General features: G+C 45.9%; 1 long non-coding RNA gene across 1 annotated transcript in view; it reads left to right on the forward strand.

Moving 5' to 3' along the window:
• The window catches only part of LOC148003032 (uncharacterized), a 60536-nt gene extending 49784 nt beyond the window's left edge, over positions 1 to 10752 (forward strand). Inside the window, exons 4-5 of the long non-coding RNA XR_015631927.1 lie at positions 9367 to 9402; positions 9891 to 10752. This is a non-coding gene — a long non-coding RNA (uncharacterized LOC148003032). The remainder of the gene's footprint in view (positions 1 to 9366; positions 9403 to 9890) is intronic.
• The last annotated feature ends 11417 nt before the right edge of the window (positions 10753 to 22169 follow it).

The raw sequence follows: 22169 nt of genomic DNA on the forward strand, positions 1-22169 counted from the left end.
CTGTGAAAGCCCCAGTCACAGGGCTACCACCCTCAGCTGCCTGTTCTGTCACCTTCATGCAACAAGTTATTTCCAAATGGTAGCAGATTAGCGTGTGCCCTTCATGAGTGAAGGGAAGGAAGGGTCCCCGATAGACAGGAAGTTCCTACTCCTTAGTTGATCAGGAGAGAAGCAAATGAACAGGACTTAACCCAGACCTTCAAAGCAAAGGAACTAGCACTGGGCACCGTGGAGTACACCTTTAATCACAACACTTGAGAGGCAGAGGCAGGGGGATCTCTGTGAGTTCAAAACTAGAATAGGCTGGTCTACACTGTGTCTGAAAACACTGAGAGAAAAAGACACACACACACACACACACACACGGAGGGGGGAGGGGGAAGGAGGGAGGGGGAAGAGGGAAGAGAGGACATGGAAAGAGAAAACCGTGTAAGAAATAACCAACATTAAATAGAAGTAATCAAACACTTATGGACTTTGACACCAAAAAGGTCTCAAGTGCAGGGAGTGTGGAATAGAGCTTTAGTCAGGAGGGAGCCACAACTCGAGTGAGATATCACCTTTATAGTCAGCAAGACAATGGGGAGAGGGGTCAAGTCATCCTCTGCTCTCCCTAGGTCTCCGGGGGACCCATCTGTTCTTTGTCTTTTTCAAGCATCTTTCACAGCCGAGGTGTGACTGGCACTAGGAACTCGTGCATCTGCAACCCCTATTGTTCTGTGATTCTCTGGGGTCCTCTTAGCTGTTGTTTCTTAATGACTGTCTAGAGCCAGTTCTTGTCTCTTCCTCCTCTAGTTTCCCTGGGCGACAGGGTCTCACTGTGTAGCTGGGGCTCCTGATTCAGCCTCCGGCATGCTAAGGACACAGGCAGGTCCTGCCACACCCAATCCTGCTTGTCTCCATTGTGCCCAACCTCTGTTGGTTCTAAGGGAACCTCCACAAGACCTGAGACACCAGCTCAGATCTGACCACTGGAGTGGCTGGTGTGACAGCAGCCCTGGAATCCTGATTTTTCTGGGTGCATTTCTCCCCGAGACCTCAGACTGCTCCTCCTCCAGGGCCTTAATTTTGACCTTAGCTTCTATCCAGCCCTGAGGAAGAGCGTTCTCTTCCATTTCCACCACATCTGTCTCTCAGAAAATTCCTTCTTGGAATTTCAGGGAATCCAGAGAGTCAAGGAGTCCAGGCCCACTGCCAAGTTCAGTGTTACTTCAAGTATTGATTTGTATGGTTGTTGTTGTTGGTGGTGGTGGTGGTGGTGGTGATGGTGCGTGTGTGTGTGTGTGTGTGTGTGTGTGTGTGTGTGTGTGTGATGATGATGATGATACAGTGTGCACACATGCTACAGACCATGCGTAGAAACCAAAGGTCAACTTTTAAGAGCTGGTTCTCTCCTTTGGTGGTTTAGATAAGATTATCTCATGGGCTAATATATTTGAATGACTAGTCATGGGGAGGGACACTGTTTGAGAAGGATTAGGAGGTGTGACCTTGTTGGAGGAAGTGTGTCACTAGGGGTGGGTTTCAAAAGCCCATGCCAGGCGCGCTCTCTCTCTCTCTCTCTCTCTCTCTCTCTCTCTCTCTCTCTCTCTCTCTCTCTCTCTCTCTCTCCTGCCTGTAGATCAGGATGTTAAAGCTCTCAGCTCCAGGGCCATGCCTGCCTATGCATCACTGTGCTCCCCACTATGATGTAATTGGCCAATCCTCTGAAACTGTAAGCAAACCTCCAATTAAATGGTGTTTTTTTTTTCTATAAGAATTGCTGTAGTCACAGTGTCTCTCCACAGTAATAGAACTAAGACACCATCCACTGTGGGGGTTCCAAGCATTGATCTTCAGGCTCCTGAGGCAAGTGTTTTACCTGCTACGGTATCTTAAAAGCCTTATTAGGTTTTTTTTTTATTTTTTATTTTTTGAGCCAAAGTCTTAGACACCCAGGCTGGCCTCAGACTCACTACACAGTCAAAAATGATCTTAGCTTCTATCCTGCGGTCTCCTGCTGGGAACATAGGTATATTTCCCCATCTCCAGTTTACGAAGTGCCAGAGATCAAACCCAAGGCTCCATATATGCCAGGCAAGCTCTCTAACCGAGTGCTATCCTCAGCCTCAGATGATAGTTTTAAACATGTTCTGTCCCTTCTAGTTGCACACAGAAGCAAGGCCTTGGTGCCTGCAGATCTTATAAGAAGATGAACCACTAACCTTTTTCCCTTCTAGGACAGCTTTCAGAGAAACATAGCAGTCACTGCCACTAGCTGAGCAAACTACTCCTTAGACCCCAGCCTTAAGCTAGGTATGTCTTGTGGTTCATGCTATGAATGTTCTATCCTTTTCTTTGAAAACCGTGATGAGAAAAGGTGACCCCTTGGTCTCCAGGACAGTGCCAACTCTGCCTGAGGTGAGGTTCACCCTAGGCAGCCCTTGCCTGGCTTTCTATTTTCCTGTGGTAACTAGTGAAGGAATCCAGTGGTCCCCAGAATCAGGGTGGAGACTGGGAAGGCCTTTTTAAATGGCCTCACAGAGCAGTCCTTGTTCACTGAAACTGCATAGGCCTACCTGTACATGTACGGTCAACCAGCAAAGGGAGCTTTTCACGTTTATTGGTTTCCCCCAACACAGGGCTGGATTTTATTTTTGGAAAAAAAAAAATCACTCAGGGGGCCTGGTCCTGTGCTGCTGACGTTTTACTGGTGTGCTTGATGAAATCAATAGATCGAAAGTTTCTAACAGATGTGATGCCGTTCCAACTACATGTGGCCTGCGGGCCATACTTTAAATTCCAGCCCTCAAAGTCAAGGTGAAATGTGCCCTGAAAGCCCATGCTAATGCAATTAAACACCCTAATTACATAAGCATTGATTCTGATCTCAGAATACCTTTTCCCGCTGCATGGTACCACTGGGACATATTTCTGCTAGGTCTGATCCTTGGGTGACAGCTTTAATCCTAATCCAAGTGCTCCACTTGCCTAGAAATGTCACAAGGCAGCTGACAGCACGTGCTTCTTGCTGATCAGACTTTTAGATAGCTGGTGGCTCAAAGCTCCCTACCTCCTGGTCAAAACAGAGCCAGGATTCCTTGTTCTGGTTCCCTTCTCCTCCCCAATTCTCCTCTTCCCTCCTCCCCCCGCCTTTCCTCTTCCTCCTTCTTGTTTCTTCTCCTTTCTCTTTCTGTCTTGCCTCTTCTTTCTTTCCCTCTCTTTTCCACTTCTTTCTCTACTCCCTTATCTCTCCCTTCCCCTCCTCTTTCCTTTTGTTCCCTCCTTTCCCCTCCCCTCCCTTCCCCTCCCTCCCCCTCCCCTCCTCTCCCCTTCCTTTCCTTCTTTGGTTTGTTCAGACAGGGCATCTCTGTAGCCCGGCTTGTCTTCAACTCACCATCCTAAAGTCTCAGTTTCCTGTGATGGGAATGCAGTCATGCACCACCACACCTGGCGTACATTGGTCCTTCTCAAAGACACCATGTGGGAACTTCCTGAGAGAGGAAAAGGCACTCTAGGGGGAGGAGACACAGAGCATAGGCACCTACAACGACGAAAACCTAGGGAATGTTATGTTCACAGGCTATAAGATGTTTTTCTAGATTTTTTTAAAGTGCGTTTGTGTGTGCTTTGCCTGACAAGAGCCTTGGGAACTCTGCGAGAGAAATACACGCTTTAACCCTGTGGGCCATCTCTCTAATCTCTCTGTGTGTAAGTTTCCATGTAGTGTAGGGAATCCACACAGACAAAGTATATATTAACACAACACAGTTGCTGGACATGATGGTTCATGCTTGTAATTTCCAAACCCAGGAAGCTGAAATAGGAAAAACTCAGTGAGTCCTGAGGTCATCCTGAGTTACGTAACAACACTGCATCTCCCCCCCCCCCCACCCGGAGCTGGGGACCGAACCCAGGGCCTTGTGCTTGCTAGGCAAGCGCTCTACCACTGAGCTAAATCCTCAACCCCTCAACACTCTATCTTTTAAGACAGATGGACAGACAGATGGACGGACAGATGGGCATACAGTTTATCTGTTTTTTGGTCACGAGTCTGGGCCTAGGTTTGCTGATCCTCTGTCACACAGGCTGCAGTCCAGGTTAGACCAGTGTTTCTATTTGAGTATGAAATGGACCCACCCTCCAGACCTGTGTTTTGAGCGCTGGGTCCCAGCTGATGGTGTTGTCTGGGAAGACTGCCTCCTGGGATGGCTGGTGGAGACTGGCCCCCTTGGGCCAGGCTTGTGATGCTTCCGCCTAGACCCCAACCCTGGCTCTGTTCTGTTTACTTCTCGACCTACTAGAACATGAACAAGCTTCACCTCAGGCATCTCTGAGGCCTCCCATCACTCCGTCCCTGTGTGATTGCCCATACCCTCTGCAACTGTCAGCCAAACACAACCCCTTCTCCCTTGATATAATTCTGTCTGGTGTTCGTTCACCACCACCACCAGAAAAGTAACTGATGCAGCCAGTCTGTGGGCTCCTCTGCTGACATGGTATGACGATCCAAGCACATTGTTCAAGTTCTCCTTAGCCAGGCATAGAGGCAGGTTTCAGGCTCTGAAAGCTACCCACTCAGTCTCCCCGGGGATATGGCCCTTGAACAGTTCACGGCAGGGATGCTTTACTCCTTTGAGGCTATTGGGAGATTTTCTTGCTCCACTCAGCTGAGACGGCCATCATATATACGGTATATAATCCTGGGCAGCGACACCTGCATCGCCACTCCCATGCACCATTGAATAGTCACAGGGTCTGCTGACGTCTCTAGGAGACAAGGTCATACAAAGACATGGCTCGTTCATCAGAGGTCCCCCTCAGACCCCTCCCCCAAACTGTTGTCTGGGTCCCTTACTCTTCCACTTATGGGCAAGTTGGCCTCTCAGCTTCAGGCTCTTCGTTGTAGAATGGGATCTGTGGGAAGATCAAATGAAATAGTCCATCTTAAAAATTCAAACAGCAGGTTCTGATCGTGGTTATGACTAATAGCTATACTATGTTGGAGATGAAGAAGCCGAGAAATGGGGCCAGCAAGATGGCTCAACAAATAATGTCATTTGACCAAGGTTGATGACCTGGACCCAATCCCTGAGACTCACATGGCGGAAGGAGAGCACTGCCACCTGTCAGTCAAGAGCCATGGTAAAAATGAAATAGAAATCAAACATTCTAGAGCAAAGTTGTTGCGGTAAAAAATCAAAAGTGGATTGGCGGCTACTGGTACCCACGCGTTCGTCCCTGTCAGCCGCTTCCCACACTGCCCCTTTGGCGGGTTGTTACCACGCCTGACACACACATCGCATTCCATGGGCTGTTTTAGCGTGGCGTCCTGTCACACTAGCCCCAGGCATTCTATAGCTGCCCTCTCCAGGCTGTCTCTCTGCCCTCCAGGAACTTTGCTCACATCCCCTGTAGCACGGTAAAATCAAAGTTCTAGAAACTTGTAATTTATCAATCAGGTTTATATGTTAAATTCTCAATCCACAATATATCCACACAATAAGTTCACTGACAATTAATAAAGATATAAACTGCCCACCTAGACAAGATAAAATTGACCTAGTCCACCTGGATCTGGATCATCCTGCTCCATAGTCTCCATCTTGATTTTCTCGCTCCTCCTCCTCCTCCTCTCTCCTTTCTAGACCTTTTCCCGCCTACCTTTCCTTCTCATCCAATGATAGGCTTTGCCTTATCCTGGACCCGCCTTGCTGCATAATGACATCATCCTACAAGAAGTAACCAAGAGCATAGGCTACTTGTGCCTGTGGATACCCTATAAAACCTCCAGGGAGGTCAGCTCCAGCCTAGACTAGGACCTGGAACATTCTGGAACATAGGCAATACTGCCAGCTTCCCAGACCCTAGACTATGATTGGTAATGAGCATGCTCAGAGAACACGAAAGGGCTTAAACAAGATGCTCTACTCCTCTGTTGTGAGCCTTAGGTTCTGTTGTGAGCCTCAGAGCCACCGGGCCCATAGAGCTAGCGGCCTCCCTTGGTCCAGAGGCCAAGCTGAGCATCCGTCCTTGCGTGGTTTTGATTGATAGCTCCCTTCCAGGAAGTCCTCCACATTCACTACCTCCAACTCTGGCGTTTGTTCACCTGGATTAACAAGAGCCATTGTTCATTATCAGCAGAATTCCATGAGTCACACAAGAAGAATTTTTAATAGCAAGTAAAACATACACTTAATCCGCCATTGCTGTACCAACCAACCAACACGCACCTAACATCAAACACATGAGGCAAAGATAACAAGTTGCAGTAATTCTCAGCAGCCATGACACTAGCTCACAAAGTTTCACAACGATAAGGAACACATCTCTTGAGGAGCAGTGCGCGCTCTCCTAGCCGAGCTCCCGCCAGTGAATTGCATCATGGGAACTCGGTTCTTCAGCTCAAGTTGAGGGGGCACCCTGCCTGTACAGCATTGTTTTGAAAGGGATTCTAGACACCAAGCCCAAGGTCAGCCACTCCGCTCTCCTGTCCTCACGCTTGACACACATACTAGATGGTGCATTTTTCTCGTCTTGGGATATTTTGGCATCTTGGATTTTATCTCTCAGGGAGGTAAAGGCATTTTTCTAATTATTTTCTGTCTTGCTTTTCTTCCTTTCTTTCAAACAAAACAAAACAGCTGCACCACAACTGGAATTTGAGGGGGTGGTTGCTTTGAGGCTTATAGGCTTGGACACACACACACACACACACACACACACACACACACACACTTGCTCTATTTCAAAGGAGAAAATGATCCTTCAATAACGTCTGAGAGAATTGGACGGTGGTATCCATCAGCTTGTCTGGAAGCGGTAGGCAGCTCTATTGTATGAGAGGGCAAGGGGTCTGCGGTCTACTTAGCTTTCCATTTGGGGAAATTTCCTTTGGAGGATTTTCTTTACAGCCTTAAAGCTCTGTGTTTATAAGGCCTGGAGCTGTATACCAAACAAAGCAGGACACACAGCTGATAGCTGAAACTTGCTTTCCTGTGTGTGTGTTCATGTGTGTGCGTGTGCATGTGGAGGTCAGGGGTTAACATCTTTTGCTTTCTCAGTGCTTCTCCTCCTGACTTTTTAGAGACAGGAGCCTAAAACTCATCAGTTCAGCGAGGCGCTGGCTTGCAACCCCAGGAATCTGCCTGGCTTCCTCTCCTCAGTGCTGGGGCTGCAGCTGTGGGCTGTCACATGGCTTTCCACATGGGTGCTCTGGGTCTGAGCTCAGGTGCCTATGTTTGCACGGGACGCATGTTACTGACAGAACCATCTCCCAAGCCCCTCTTTTTAGTTTTTCTTTTATTTACTTGTTTATTTATTTTTGATTTATATATTTTATTCATATGAGTATGCTGTCACTGTCTTCAGACACACCAGAAGAGGGCATCAAATGCTGTTTACAGATGGTTGTGAGCCACCATGTGGTTGCTGGGAATTGAACTCGGGACCTCTGGAAGAGCAGTCAGTGCTCTTAATCACTGAGCCATCTCTCCAGCCCTTGAATTGTTTTTTTTTTTTTCCGGAGCTGGGGACCGAACCCAGGGCCTTGCGGCTTCCTAGGCAAGCGCTCTACCACTGAGCTAAATCCCCAACCCCATTTTTTTTTTTTTTTTAAGAAATAAAAGAACAGGGTTGGGGATTTAGCTCAGTGGTAGAGCGCTTGCCTAGCAACCGCAAGGCCCTGGGTTCGGTCCCCAGCTCCGGAAAAAAAAAAAAGAAGAAAAAAAAAAGAAATAAAAGAACATTAAATGTATTTTGGCTTGGGATTAGAGCAGGGAGGGTTTCTAGCAACTTCTTTTTTTTTTAAATATTTATTTATTTATTTTATGTATAAGTACACTATAGCTGTCTTCAGACACACCAGAAGAAGGTATCAGAGCTCATTACAGATGGTTGTGAGCCACCATGTGGTTGCTGGGATTTGAACTCAGGACCTCTGGAAGAGCAGTCAGTGCTCTTAACCGCTGAGCCATCTCTCCAGCCCCATCTAGCAACTTCTAAGATGGTTGCAACCTGCTTTGTACTTGGTGTTTACACAAAGGGATGTCCTTACCACTTCAGTTATAAAGTCAGAATATTGGTCATCTCTGAAAATTTTTGAAGGTGCTTTACAGCCTGCAGGCAAATTTTATCTTGTTATATCTAAATAAGCCAGTGCATTGATTAGTATGCAGATTTGCTTTCGTCTTTAATAAGTGGTAGGAGTGTATGTTTACAAAGAATTGTTTTAAAATAAATTCCTTCATGGTTTATTTATTATCAGTAAATGACCAGGGACTGCTCCTCAGGTACAGGGTCGCTCTAGGCAAGTACTCCATCACTGAGCCCTTCTATTTTAGTTAGTTAGTTAGTTAGTTAGTTAGTTAGTTAGTTAGATAGATAGTTAGTTAAATAGTTAGTTAGATAGATAGTTAGTTATATAGTTAGTTATATAGTTAGTTAGTTAGTTTTTTGCTTCATTTGTTGTTTGTTTTGCAACAAGGTCTCACTATATAGTCTTGGTGTACCTAGAACTCACTATAGTTATTGGCCTCAAACCAGGCTGGCCTCAAACTCATAGAACACTACTTGCCTCTGCTCCAGAGTGCTGGGATCAAAGGTTGTACAAACATACCCAACATTCTGGTTTTTTTGAGACAGAGTCTCACACTGGCCTGGAACTCATAGCATTCCTCCTGCCTCAGATTCCTGAGTGCTGGGATTATAGACAGGAGCCACCAACCACAGCATTAAGCTTTTAGTTTTTATTTTGAGACAGAACCTAAATTGTCTAGACTGGCCCTGAACTTGCTCTGTATCCTAGGCAGGCCTTGGCTTTGGCATCACCCTGCATCCCAAGTAGCTGAGATTATAGGCCTACAGCACCAGGCCCTGCTTGGGGCTTTACTGTATCATGGTGAAATGTTTTAGAACTAGATGGATGTTTCGGGTGTCGCTGAATTATTCTTTCTAAATGGCTATTTTTCTGTCATGTGAATGTGATGGTTAATATCGCCAGCTTGCTATGGTCTAGATTAGACAGGCTCCTGGATACGTCTGTGAGGATTAGCTAGATTAGGTGGGAAGATGATCCACGTTAGCCATATATAGTTAGCGCTATTCCATTTGTGGGCCAGAGTCCTGGTCTGAATAAAGGAGACAGTGAGCTAAGCGCCAGCATTCATCTCGCTCTGCTTCCTGACTGCAGACATGATGTCACCATCCTCTTCAAGTTCTTGTAATTATGAGTTCTCTGCCATGACAGAATGCATCCTCGAACTGTCAGAGAAAATAAATCGTCTGTGATGGTTCGTTCTATCTGCTCAACACAACGTAGAAAAACCCAGAAGAAAGCCTCTTTTTTTTTTTTAAATGTAATTTTTTTTTTTGGTTCTTTTTTTTCAGAGCTGGGGACCGAACCCAGGGCCTTGCGCTTCCTAGGTAAGCGCTCTACCATGAGCTAAATCCCCAACCCCCAGAAGAAAGCCTCTTGACTAACTGTGGCCTGCGTCAGTCTGAGCTGAGAGTCAGGGGGCCTAGCATCTCCTGGGCCATGTCTTTGTTTCATTAGATGGATCTTTCTGGGGTCTTTCTTGGTGTACTTGGTGTTCTCCAACAGGGTTGGACCAGAGATCCATGGCTTCAGATGTTCTTGTCTCAGGATTCTCTGTCCAGCTGTCAACAGAGCCACACAGAATGGAAGCTATAAGGGCCTGACTCTGATCTGTTACTTGAGCTTACTCTATTATTAGCACATCAAATCCACCAACATACAGAAATGCATCATGACTAAATACGAGGTGGATCAATAATTCAAGGCTAGTTTAATATTTAAAAGATCAATCGAAGCAATTCATGCTGTTAACAGAACGAAGGGGGCCGAACGTGATCGCCTTGGTAACTGTATTTACTCATCCCTCTGCTTCCAGACTGTGTATGCAGCGATGAGACCTGCTGCTTTGAGCTCCTCCACAGGATGAACTGTTCCCCTGAACTAATCCTGTATGGGGTTGTTTGCTCCGAGGCACCCTCTGACCCCTGCAGAAACTGATTGATTTCCAGTAATCAATCCGAAGTGTGAGCTCACCCAGGGTCGACCTGCCAGTCCGGCGTTCCTCTCCTCCGTCATGCAGGCATAATTCCAGATGCTCCAGCCCTGGTGGTCTCCTCCTTGCTTACCCCTCTCAGGTGGAGATTGCCCAGAAGAGTGATTACAAAGTCTAGTCCGGCTGTCTGTAGCTGCCCCTGCTCCTCTGGACCCCTTCCAGAAAACAGGCTAGAAACTTGCTGGAGAAGTTTTGTGAGTATAGAAGCCATGTTGACTCCAGAAATTCTCCAAGTGGAAGACTCCATGCCGAACCTCAAGGAAGCCAAGAAGAAAAAAGGCATAAATGACCCAGGCTTCGAGGAGATGAATAATCTAAGGAATAGTGTTTAACATATGCTTGATTCTAGGATGGCAACCACAGTGAGTCAGATGTCCTCGTTTAACTTCCAGGGGCCTCTGAACTCCTCAGAGTCTTCTTACATTACAACCGTTTGGAGATGTAACAGTTTCTAGAGACGAAGATCCATGTGTGGATGCTTTGTTTTTTTTCTTTAATTATAAATTTTATTTTCTGAAAATAAAAATGTCACACCGCAGATATGACTCAGTGGTTAAGAACACTGGCTGCTGTTCCAGAGGTCTTGGGTTCAGTTCCCAGCAAACACATGCCAGCTCACAACTATTTGTGACAGGATCTGATACCCTCACACAGACATACATGCAGGCAAAACACCACTGCACATAAAAAAATAAATTAAAAAACTTAAAATATGTCATTAGTATGAAACAAAAACACAAAATATCCAAGTGATTGCTCAGCAGCAAATGATAACCTGCAAGTCTCTGAATCCAATAAAGAATGTTCCTAGAAATCTACAGCTAATACTGTGCTAGTGACAAGAGACTGGAGAGAGGGCTCAGTGGTTAGAGCACTGACTGCTCTTCCAGAGGTCCTGAGTTCAAATCCCAGCAACCACATGGCGGCTCACAACCATCTGTAATGGGATCTGTTGCCCTCTTCTGGTGTGTCTGAAGACAGCAACAGTGTACTCATATACGTTAAATAAATAAATCCCTAAAAAAAAAAAATAGGGAACAAAACAAAGATTACCTTCCTCCCTTCCTCCATCCCTCATTCCTTCCTGTCTGTCTCCTCCATTCCCTTCTTTTCTCACAATGTAGCCTAGGCTAGACTCAAATTCTTGAGCCTCCTGTCTCAGCCTCGGGGTAAACCTCAGCAGTATGGCAAACTGTCTGGCAAGATGTTAATTTTTTAAAAAAAAAGCGAGGCAAGGAGCTAGAGAGATGGCTTAATAGTTAAAATGCTTGCTGCTCTGGCAGAGAATCTAGAGATTCCCAGCACCCATATGGTGGCTCCTAACCACTGTACTCAGTCCTGGGAGATGCCTTCTTCTGGTTCCACAGGGACTGGGTAGGCATGCTTGTATTTCACAGAAGAGGAGGAGGAGGACGGGAGGAAGAGGAGGAGGACGGGAAGAGGAGGAGGAGGAATATATTTCTCCGTGTGAGTGTGTGCATGTCCATGTGTGTGTGGAAGCCAGGGACTGAGGTTGACTCTGAGCATCTGTCAGTTGCTATCCACCTTTTAAAAAAAGAATTATTTCTAAGATGGGCATGGTGAAGCACACCTTTAATCCCAGCACTCAGGAAGATGAGGCAGGCTGTTCTCTGAGCTTGAGGTCAGGCTGATCTACAAATGGGGTTCCAAGGCAACCAGGAGAACACAGAGAAAACCTGTCTTTTGTGTGTGTGTGTGTGTGTGTGTGTGTGTGTGTGTGTGTGTGTGGTATAGTATGCCTGTGTGGTATAATGTGTTGTGTGTCTGTGTATGTGTAGTGTATATGTGTGTGACTGTGTGTATGTAGTGTATGTGTGTGTGGTAGGGTATGACTATGAGGTATGGTGATATAATCTCAACAAACTCTTAGGTGGTATGTGTAGTGTGTGTGTGTATGTGAGTGCATGTGTGTGCGAGCATGTAGTATATGTATATGTGGTATGTATGTGTGGTATAATGTGTTGTGTGTTGTGTGTCTGTGTGTGTCTGGGTGTAGTGTCTGGGTGTGTGCATATGTGGTATAGTGTGTGTATGCAGTGTATGTGTGTGTGTGGTATACTATGTAGGTAAATATGCATGGTATAGTGTGGTGTGTGGTGTGTGGTGTGTGGTATATGTGTGTGTGTATGTGTGTGTGTGTGTGTGTGTACGTGTGTGTGTGTGTGTGTGCGGTGTGTGTGTGTGGTGTAATGGATGTGTACATGTACCTCTGCATGGAGTCAGAGGAGGATGTCAAGTGTCCTGATCTATCACTTTCTACCACTGTCCACTGAAATGGGGTCTCTCGATAACCTGGAGCTAGGCTGACCACAGGCAAGCCCCAGAGACCCTTCTACCATTGCATCTGGGTCCCAGGGTCATAGGCCCACCTTCACCATGTAGATGCTGGGATCTGAATTCAGGTTTCCATGCTTGTTCAGCAAGGGTTCTTCCTTACTCATTTAACAAGCTTTGGCTGTCATTATTACAGGAATTGTCATGCTGATTCTAAAACTTAAAGGAAATCTTAAAAGACCTAGAGTAGTCATGAAAGGGCAGACTTGGAAGATCTATGTCGTTGGGGTTCAAGTCTCACAACAGTACTCATAACATGAGAACACACAGAAGGATCAGCCACGTGAAATAAAACATGTAGGAAAGGGTGGGTACATACATAACCACGACTGGTGTAGACAACATTTCAAAGGTAACTCACTGAGAAAAATCATCAACCTTGGCCCATACCCTATGGCACGAAAAAGCTAGCTCAAATGCAATCTATGCCTTTATATGGAAGTTAAAACTAGAAAGCTTCAAAATAAAACAGGAATGAGCTGTTGGATCTGCTACGATTTCTTAAAACCCAAAAGACACTAGTGGGAAAAAAAAAAACAAGCAGCACCTCATGAAAATTTAAAACTTTTGGTTTTCACGATGCATGATTAAGAAACTGAAGAGACAAGCAAGAGACGAAGTTATTTTCAATACCTACGTCTGATAAATGATTCATACTGTACTGTATAACGCCTTCTAAAACATGAAAAAATAAACCAAACATGGTGACTCACATCTGTAATCCTACAGGAAGGAGACTGAGACAGAAGAGTGAACACAAGGCCACTCTAGGCTACGTTAGTCTCTAGACCAGCTTGAGCAACATAGTAAGACTGTCTTTAAAAAACAAGAATTGAAGGGGCTGGAGAGAGGGCTCAGTGGTTAAGAGCACTGACTGCTCTTCCAGAGGTCCTGAGTTCAATTCCCAGCAACCACATGGTGGCTCACAACAGTCATCTGTAATGGGATCTGATGCTCTATTCTGGTGTGTCTGAAGACAGTTACAGTGTATTCATATACATACAATAAATAATTTAAAAAAACAAACAAGAACTGACCATGTAAGTGGTAGAGTACATGCCTATCAGACCACAGAAAGGGGGAAAAAACAGTGAAGCAATAATGTTAAATATATATTCATTATATCCTAGTGCTCTGTGTGTGTGTGTGTGTGTGTGTGTGTGTGTGTGTGTGTGAACTTGGCACAAGCTAGAGTCAGTTTGGAAGAGGGAATCTCAACTGAAACAAGGAGCCTAGCAGATTGTCTATGAGAAAGCTTAGACTGTATTCTCTTGATTTACGGTTGGTATGAAAGGACCTGGCCTATGGTGGATGACACTACCCCTTGGCTGGTGGTCCTGGGTACTATAAGATGTCTGACTAAGCAAGTGATGAGGAGCAAGGCAGTAAGCAGCATCCCTCTATGGCCTCTGCATCGCTCCTGCCTCCAGGTGCCTGCCCTGTTTTCTGAGAGAAGACAGGGCATGAACTCAATGAAGTGTGAGGTGGGAATTGTAAGCTGAAATAAACCCTCCCCTCCTCAAAATGCCTATGGTCATAGTGTTTTATCACAGTAACAGAAACCCTAAGACAATACCATAGTCATCCAATTCCTGGGTCACATCCAAAAGAAAGAATAGACATGTATATGCACAAAAGTCTTGTACAAGCCTCTAATGCCCTAAGTCTAAAATAGACCAAGTGTCTATCTCTGAGGAGTACACAAACACCAGGCCATAACCAGATAATGTAATTCTCTACACAGGGGTTGGCAACCTGTGGTTTTGACTCTTGGGGGGTCTAAAGACCTTTTCGTAGGGGCCATTTGTCAGATATCCTGCATATCAGATTTCTACATTATAATTCATAATAGTAGCACAGTTAGAGCTGTGAAGTAGCAAGGGAAATGTTATGGTTGGGGGTCTCCACAATACGAGGAACGGCATGAAAAGATCGCAGTGTTGGGGAGGTTGAGAAGCACAACTCCACAGCCACTGTGTTAATCTGCCACACAAAGGGCCACAGTTCCCATGCCGGGGAGGTGCAGGATCAAGGATCTTGGTGATAGGAGTGAGAAAGCTCTCTGATATTTCTTCCTCACGAACGTTACCTCAGGACCTCCGGAGGAGCAGTCAGTAACCTTAACCATCCAGTCATCTCTCCAGCCCCCCTTTTTAGTCTTCAATTTTTTTTTAAAAGAGGTTTTGTTTTATGTGTAAGGGTGTTTTGCCTGCATGTATGTGTGGACATCATGTGCGTGCCCGGTGCCCTCGGAGGTCAGAAGAGTCTATTAGATCTCTTGGAACTGGAGTTAAGGATGGTTGTGAGCTACCGTGTGGGTGCTGGGAGCCAAACCTGGGTCCTCCGAGAGAACCACAATGTTGCTTTACCACGGAGTTATCTCTCCAGCCCCTCTTTTATTGTTCATTCCCAAGCCTCTTATTTTGGGGACCACAGCTGCCTCTTGCTCATTCTCACAGTGAAGAAGGTGGGGATGGGGTCTCTGGGGCTTACTGCTTTGCACGACATCTCAACAAATACAAAGATACATTCAGGCTCCCAGGCAGGAGCCATACAAAGAGTCCAAAAACACCGGAGGACCTTGAACTTTTTCTGGGTCTTATTGGCTTCCCTTCACTGGAGGGAGATCCCGTACACAGGACTTTGACTCTGCAATGGGCTGATAATGCCAATTTTCCTCCTTAAAAAAAAAAATGATTTATTTATTTTATGTAAGTGAGTACACTGTTGCTGTCTTCAGACACACCAGAAGAGGGCATCAGGTCCAATTACAGATGGTTGTGAGCCACCATGTGGTTGCTGGGAATTGAACTCAAGACCTCTGGAAGAGCAGTCAGTGCTCTTAACCACTGAGCCATCTCTCCAGCCCCAACTTTCTTTTTTTTTTTTTTTTTTTTTTTTTTGGTTCTTTTTTTTTGGAGCTGGGGACCGAACCCAGGGCCTTGTGCTTCCTAGGCAAGCGCTCTACAACTGAGCTAAATCCCCAACCCCCAGCCCCAACTTTCTTAACGCAGATAGCTTTATTCCAACAGTGTTGAAAGCCTCTGGTACTTTTTTTTTTTTTTTTTTGTCCTTTTCATGTGTTTTGCTTGATTGGTTTTTGTTTGCGTTCTTGCTTGCTCTTTTTGGTTTTGCAACTACGCCTCAGGTAGCCTGGGTTGGCCTCGAACTCCTGATCCTCCTGCTTTTGCAGGAATGTTCCACTGCACCAACTAAATCCTCATCATTCTCTTTGGCTACTGTTACTGGCTTTCTGTGGTATAAAGATCAAGCCCGGGACCTTCCACATACTAGGCAAACATTCACCCATTGAGCTAATCCCTCAGCCCCTCTGTTCCTTGATTAGTCAGTTCCGTGCTGACACTCAAGCCCAGCCTTCATCCCTTGTCTAAGCTTGGTTTTCCATGTGTCCTCCCTCCTCACCCCAGTGCTTAGCTTAGCCCCCAATGTTCCCAGGCTAATGAATGGCCTCGCTCTGGGAAAGCTCCTTACAGCATCCCTGCCTACCAGGCAGCCCTACCCACCTCTCTGCAAAGATGAAGATGGTTAGGAAGAAAGGACGACAGGGTGCACCAAGCCTGTTGACCCAGCTAGCTGGTTCGTGTGTTTTCTAACATCATCAGCTTTTGTTTTTCCTGGCTAAATCCCCACCACCACAGACACACTTCCCACAATCCTCCCTGCTTCTCTAAAAGCCCTCTCTCATTTTGTACTTACATTCTCAGAGCCTTGCTCATTAAAGGCAATTTCGCTTTCTGTTTTTATGGTAATTCTTAAACTCTTAAGTGAAACTTGTTTGAAATGGCTGTCGCTCTGTTATTACAGAAACAATGTAACGAAAATACATTTTCCTGGAAGACTCTGATGTCACAACCGGGAGAGGGAAATTGTTCTTGAACTTAAATATTTGAACTTGAAAAATATCAAGACAAAGAGATGAGAAAACAAGAAAGAGCTGACAAATAAGGGACATTAGGGGACCAAATTTCTCAGCTAGCCAACAGGACTTTGTAGGGGAGAAAAAGCAGAGGAAAAAGCACAGGACAAGGCATGGTCAATAAAGTCAAAACCACAAACCTCAGAGTGAAAATCCTCAGAGCATTGAGAGAACCCACACCACACCTAGGAATGACCCTGGGTTAAATAAGAGGTTGTCTAGGATACAGGGCGTGCCATGCCAGTTTCCATAGCTGGCCAGGATCCTTAAACAAGACAAAGACTGTGCCTCCTACTTAGTGGAATGTTCAAGCCTTGTTGTGGCCATGAAAACGAGGAATGAATAAGTCAACCACAAGACAAAGCAGTGTTCCTGTGGAGATCAAGGCACCAGGTTTGAGTCAGTTTGGGTCCTCAAAACAACTGAAAAGGGCAGAGGAGCCTGAGTAACGCCCCCACCCCAACACACACACACACACACACACACACACACACACACACACACCCCAGATAAAGTTTGGGGGAAAGAGCCAAGGAGGTAGCTCAGTACTGGTTGACTGGTCTAGCATTGGCAAACAAAAATACACGAGTGTGCATTATACATTATACACAAAGAGAGAGAGAGACACATATGAAGGAAGAATGAAGGGAGAGGAGATAGGGAGAGGACAGGAATGAAGCCAAATTTAATGAGTCACATCCATCATCTCGGTGCTTAGAAAAATCCTGGGGCCAACCAGGGCTGCATATTCTGGGGAGAGAGGGGTAGAGTTTTTCAAAGGAAAGTCGGCATAGAACACAATAGATTCAGACCTTCCAAGCTATAAGGGCACTTGACTTATGTACAGTCTAGGACTCATGGCCTGTGTCAGTCATCAATCAAGTGAAAACGTAGACTAGATCCCTGATCATAAGGCATTCGGGAATACCGACTGCCACACACCTTTGTGTAAAACCTTATTTAATGAGAAGCTCCAGCAAAATAAGAAAGAAAAGCCAAGGAGGGCAACCTAAAACTCAGGAGACAGAGCCCAGGAGAGAGCCGAGAAGAGAGGTGTAACAAGCTCCTTTCCTGTCGTTGTAATGAAATGCCATGACCTATGGAGGAAGAAAGTTTATTTGAGCTAATGAGTCCAGAGGAACAGTCCACAAGAACAGGGGAGGAATGGCAAACAGCTTTTGCAGCAGGAAACTGAGAGCTCACACCTTCAACCACAAACGCCAAGCAAAGAGCTTGCTGTAGTCCCGCCCCCAGTGACGTACTTCCCAGTGACGTACTTCCTTCCGCAAGGCTGTACTACCTCCTCGAACAGCACCACCAACTGTGTACCAACTATTCAAATTCCTGAACCTATGGGAGACGTTGCTCATTCAAACCACCACAGGAGGCCCCGAATGATTGCTGTCCATATCGAAGAATAGAGAGCTATAGAAGGCAGGTCTCCGCAGGGAAGCAAAATCGATAGAATTTCAGTTGGCATGGAAAGTTAAGGAAAATTGAAAATGTGAGGAAGTCAAGCAGTAAAAAAGAAAGAAAGAAAAGTGTCCAGACATGATGGTGTATGGCTGAAACCCAGTATTTAGGAGGTAAAGACAAGAGGATTGGCAGTTCAAGGTCAGCCTTGGCTACCTGTTGCATTCAAGGCCAACCTAGGCTATAAGAAACAGTACGCCTGGGGGTTGGGGATTTAGCTCAGTGGTAGAGCGATTGCTTAGGAAGCGCAAGGCCCTGAGTTCGGTCCCCAGCTCCGAAAAAAAGAACCAAAAGAAAAAAAAAAGAAAAAAGAAACAGTACGCCTAAATAAATAAATGTTTCAAATTCCACATCATAAAAAGGATCACAAGAAAACAAATGTTAGTGGCCAGCAAGATAGTTCAGTGGTTAAAGGCACTTGTATGTGACCCGGACAATCCCCGAAACCTGCCTGTAGGTTGAAAGAGAAAACTGACCCCTCAAAGTGGTCCTCTGACCTCCACAAGCATGCTCTGGCGTGTATGCCCATACACAATCATTGGACACACATAATAACAATAAACAATCTTAAAATAAAAATAATTATAAACTAGGACTGTCTAAACAAAGAGCTGTGTTCGCAGTTTCATTGTGAAAAGTCTGTTTTGGTTTGTTTCAGACTCAATCTATAATAAAAGCAGGGAAGAGCGGAGAGATGGTTCAGTCGTTAAAGGCATTTGCTGTGCAAGATTACAGACCTGAGTTCAATCCCGGGAACCCATTGTGGAAGGAGAGAACCAACTCCCACAAGTTGTCCCTCTGACCTCCACATGTACGCCCACCACTGCACACACCATGCACACCCTAAAAATCATAGCCTAAGAGACTTTAGTAAGGTCATGAAACAAAATGAGAGTGCTTTCAATTAGGATGGTGGGAAAGCGGACAGTGGTCCCTCTGTTGCCTTCAGGGAATAATGCGTCAGGACCCGCTGCAGAGGCTCAAATTCGTGGATGCTCAAGTCCCCGAAGTAAAATGGCATTGCATTTGCAATTTACCTACGTCCATCCTTCACAGTAGCTCCTCTCTTGATTACGCACATCTAAAACAGTGTTTTCATTAGACAATATTGTTTAGGGAGTATTGATGGGAGGGGTGTGCACGTATTTAACAGCGGCACAATTTCTTTCCTGAAATTTCAATTCTCAGTCCCTTGTTTCTAGACTGAGAGACTGAGCCCGTGCATACTGGATGTTGACTGTGTAACGCAGAAACCTGAGGAGAAGGAAGGAGGGAGATGCGTAAAGCGGAGGCAGTTGTTGCCTGTTCTAGTGTGGCTCTAGTGAGCCACGGTGGTAGGAGCTAACGGGTGGACCAGAAGCGTGAGCATGTTTCTTATATATTTGGTTGTGAGCCTAGCCTTTAACGGCTGAGCCATCTCTCCAGCCCGTGAGCATGTTTCTTAAAGTGAGAGCTGTGACAAACATAGCAATGTGACCGTGTCAGAGAAATGAGCTAGGAGGGGCTGTGAGTGAGCAAAGTCCTCTTCTGATGTAGCAGAAAGTGTGTGTGTGTGTGTGTGTATGTGTGTGTGTGTGTGTGTGTGTGTGTGTGTGTGTGTGTGTGTGTGTGTGTGTTTAAGATGTAAGATAAAGAAATGGTGGCATTTACTCAGGGATTGGAACTCCAGAAACCGCGGTTCAGAAGGCAAGCGGTGGCTGCTCTGGGGATTGGGTTAAGAGAACAGACTTTCGCTGACATAAATACACCCAGGGCTGAGGATAGCTCAATAGGTAAAGCACTCTCAGTACAAGCCTGATGACCTTGAGGGTGGATCCCCCAGAACTCATGTAGAAACCGGGTACTGTCATGGCAAGCATCCCCAATCTCAGCATCACTACTGGGAGGTGGAGGGTGGACGGGAGCCAGTCCTGAAGCTCCAGGGCCAGCTAGCCTGGTGTAAGAGCAGTGAAGAGACTGTCTCAACCAAAGTAGAAGGTGAGGACCAGCACCTCAGGTCGTCTTCTAACACCCACACACATGCTGTGGCATACACACACACACCATGTACACACACATACAAAATTCAATGGAAAGCAGTTGTGTGAAGGAGGCTTTCATGAAGACATGTTGATATAATAATATATATTGTAAATATATATTATAATATAATATGTAATATAATATAATATGTAAATATATTATAGATATATCAACCTGTGTCAGGTTGGAGCAGGGGAAGAGCCGGCAGGGAAGGTCTGGTAATAGAGCAGGCGGGCTTGCTGTGGGGCTCTCTGCGGGCTCTCTGCAGGCTGGGTCACAGTGGTGACTTTCCTTAGCCCCTTAACCAAACCAGAACTAAAATGCAGGCAGCCTGCATACAATCCCACACCACAGTGACTTTTTTTTTTAAGCACGGTCTTTTTTGGTTGCTTGCTTGCTTTTTCGGTTTGGGTTTTCTGAGACAGGATTTCTCTGTGTAGCCCTGGCTGTCCTGGAACTTGCTCTGCAGACCAGGCTGTCCTGAAACTCAGAGACATCCACCTGCCTCTGCCTTCCAAGGGCTGGGATTAAAGATATGTACCAACCCTGTGTGGCTGAGAAGCATATTCTTATTAATATGAGATACCGATGGCTTTAAAGAAATGTGTTTACATTTCCTGTGTGCCGCTCCGTGATGATGTAATTGCTTCATTTTTGCCCTCGTTATCCTTTGTTGTTATCCATGTGGCACCCAATTTTATACAGATCTGATCCTTGTACACGTTCGTAAGCACCCTTACCTGCCACAAATGGTGTTGCTCGCCTCATAATTACCTGTTCTAATGGCTTCATATTATGCAGGATCATTTTTAATTAATCACAGGACCCTGTGTTAACGGTTCATTATGATGTCAACTGTTTCTCCTCTTTCAGCCCCATGATGCTTTCCTATGAAGCTGTTCCACTCCCGTAACGCTTTGTCAAACACTCTCACACCCTCCCAGCATGTGATAGTGACAGGCAAAACCACCTTTACCCTGAAAATGGGGGAAACTAAGGCCCAGAGAGATCAAGCACCAGACAGACAGCAAGGGTGGGGACAGTTTGAGCATGCTCTTCCAGGGGCTCTAAGCCCGGTCCTCTGTCTGGTTATGAGCAGCAACTGGTAGCCTCATGGGACCTTCCTTTTTACAGGGGAGGATGCTGAAGATGCCAAAGTGGTGAGGTAACTTGCACAGTGTTACGTGACAGAGCCAAAGTGACTCCAAAGCCTGATTTCTTCCTGATAGTCACTATAGCCTGCCTGGCCACTAAAGAGAGGAAATCTCTCTTCAGGTTTCCTACACAGGATGTGGTTTTCCCCAACTCATCCTGTCTGATCTGTTCTTTCACACCTCTCGGTGAGGTGTGGCTGTCAGCTCTGACCTGTTCCTCATGTACACCGCTGAGAGTTTTGTCTTGTCTGGGTTTGTATAACCCAGGTTGGCCTTGGACTTGCCGTGTTGTCCTGCTGGCCTTGAATTTGATCCTCCGGTTTTCTCATCCCAAAGCACTGCGATTTCAGCCATATGCCCCCTGCCCAGTTTTATGTGGTGGTGGGAATTGAACCTAGGGCCTTGTGTATGCTAAGCATACAGGATGGGGCTACGTCCTTAGTACCTCTTCCTTGCTTTTTTATTTTCAACTTTCCTCCATTGGATAAATTGGCATTTTTTCCCTGTGGTAAAATGCACGTCATGTAAAACTCACCATTTCAGTTACATCATGAGTGTAGGCAGTGCTAAAGTGCATTTGCACTGATGCATAGCCTGGCCAGCATCATCCAGCGTCACATCTTTCTGCATCTGCCCCAATTAGACACTGACCCCTCATTATCCATCCTTCTGCCAGCGCCTCGGTCACCACTCTAGTGCCTGACTCTATGAGTTTGACAAGGTGCCTCATGTAAATGAAATCATATGTAATATTTATCCTTTTATCTCTGGCTTACTTCATTCGACACTAAGTCCTCAAGATTACTAATCCATGTTACAGAGTGTGTGTGGGGGAGGGGGGTTTCCACTGGTGTGGGGGGAGGGGGCTTCACTAGTGTGGGGGGAGGGGTTCCACTAGTGCGGGGGGAAGAGGGTTCCACTAGTGTGGGGGGGAGGGGTTTCACTAGTGTGGGGGAGGAGGTTCTACTAGTGTGGGGGGAGGGGTTCCACTAGTGTTGGGGGAGAGAAGGGTTTCCACTAGTGGGGGAGGAAGGGAGGAGAACGGGGTCTCTGAAGGTCAGAACTCTCCAAGTAGGCTATGTCAACTGTCTAACAAGCCCCAGGCACCAAGACTGAATTAAAAGCATACACCACACGCCTGGTTTTAGATTTTTAACATTA

This window comes from Rattus norvegicus, chromosome 10, assembly GCF_021556685.1.
Source record: "Rattus norvegicus strain SHRSP/BbbUtx chromosome 10, alternate assembly SHRSP_T2T, whole genome shotgun sequence".
NCBI lineage: Eukaryota > Metazoa > Chordata > Mammalia > Rodentia > Muridae > Rattus > Rattus norvegicus.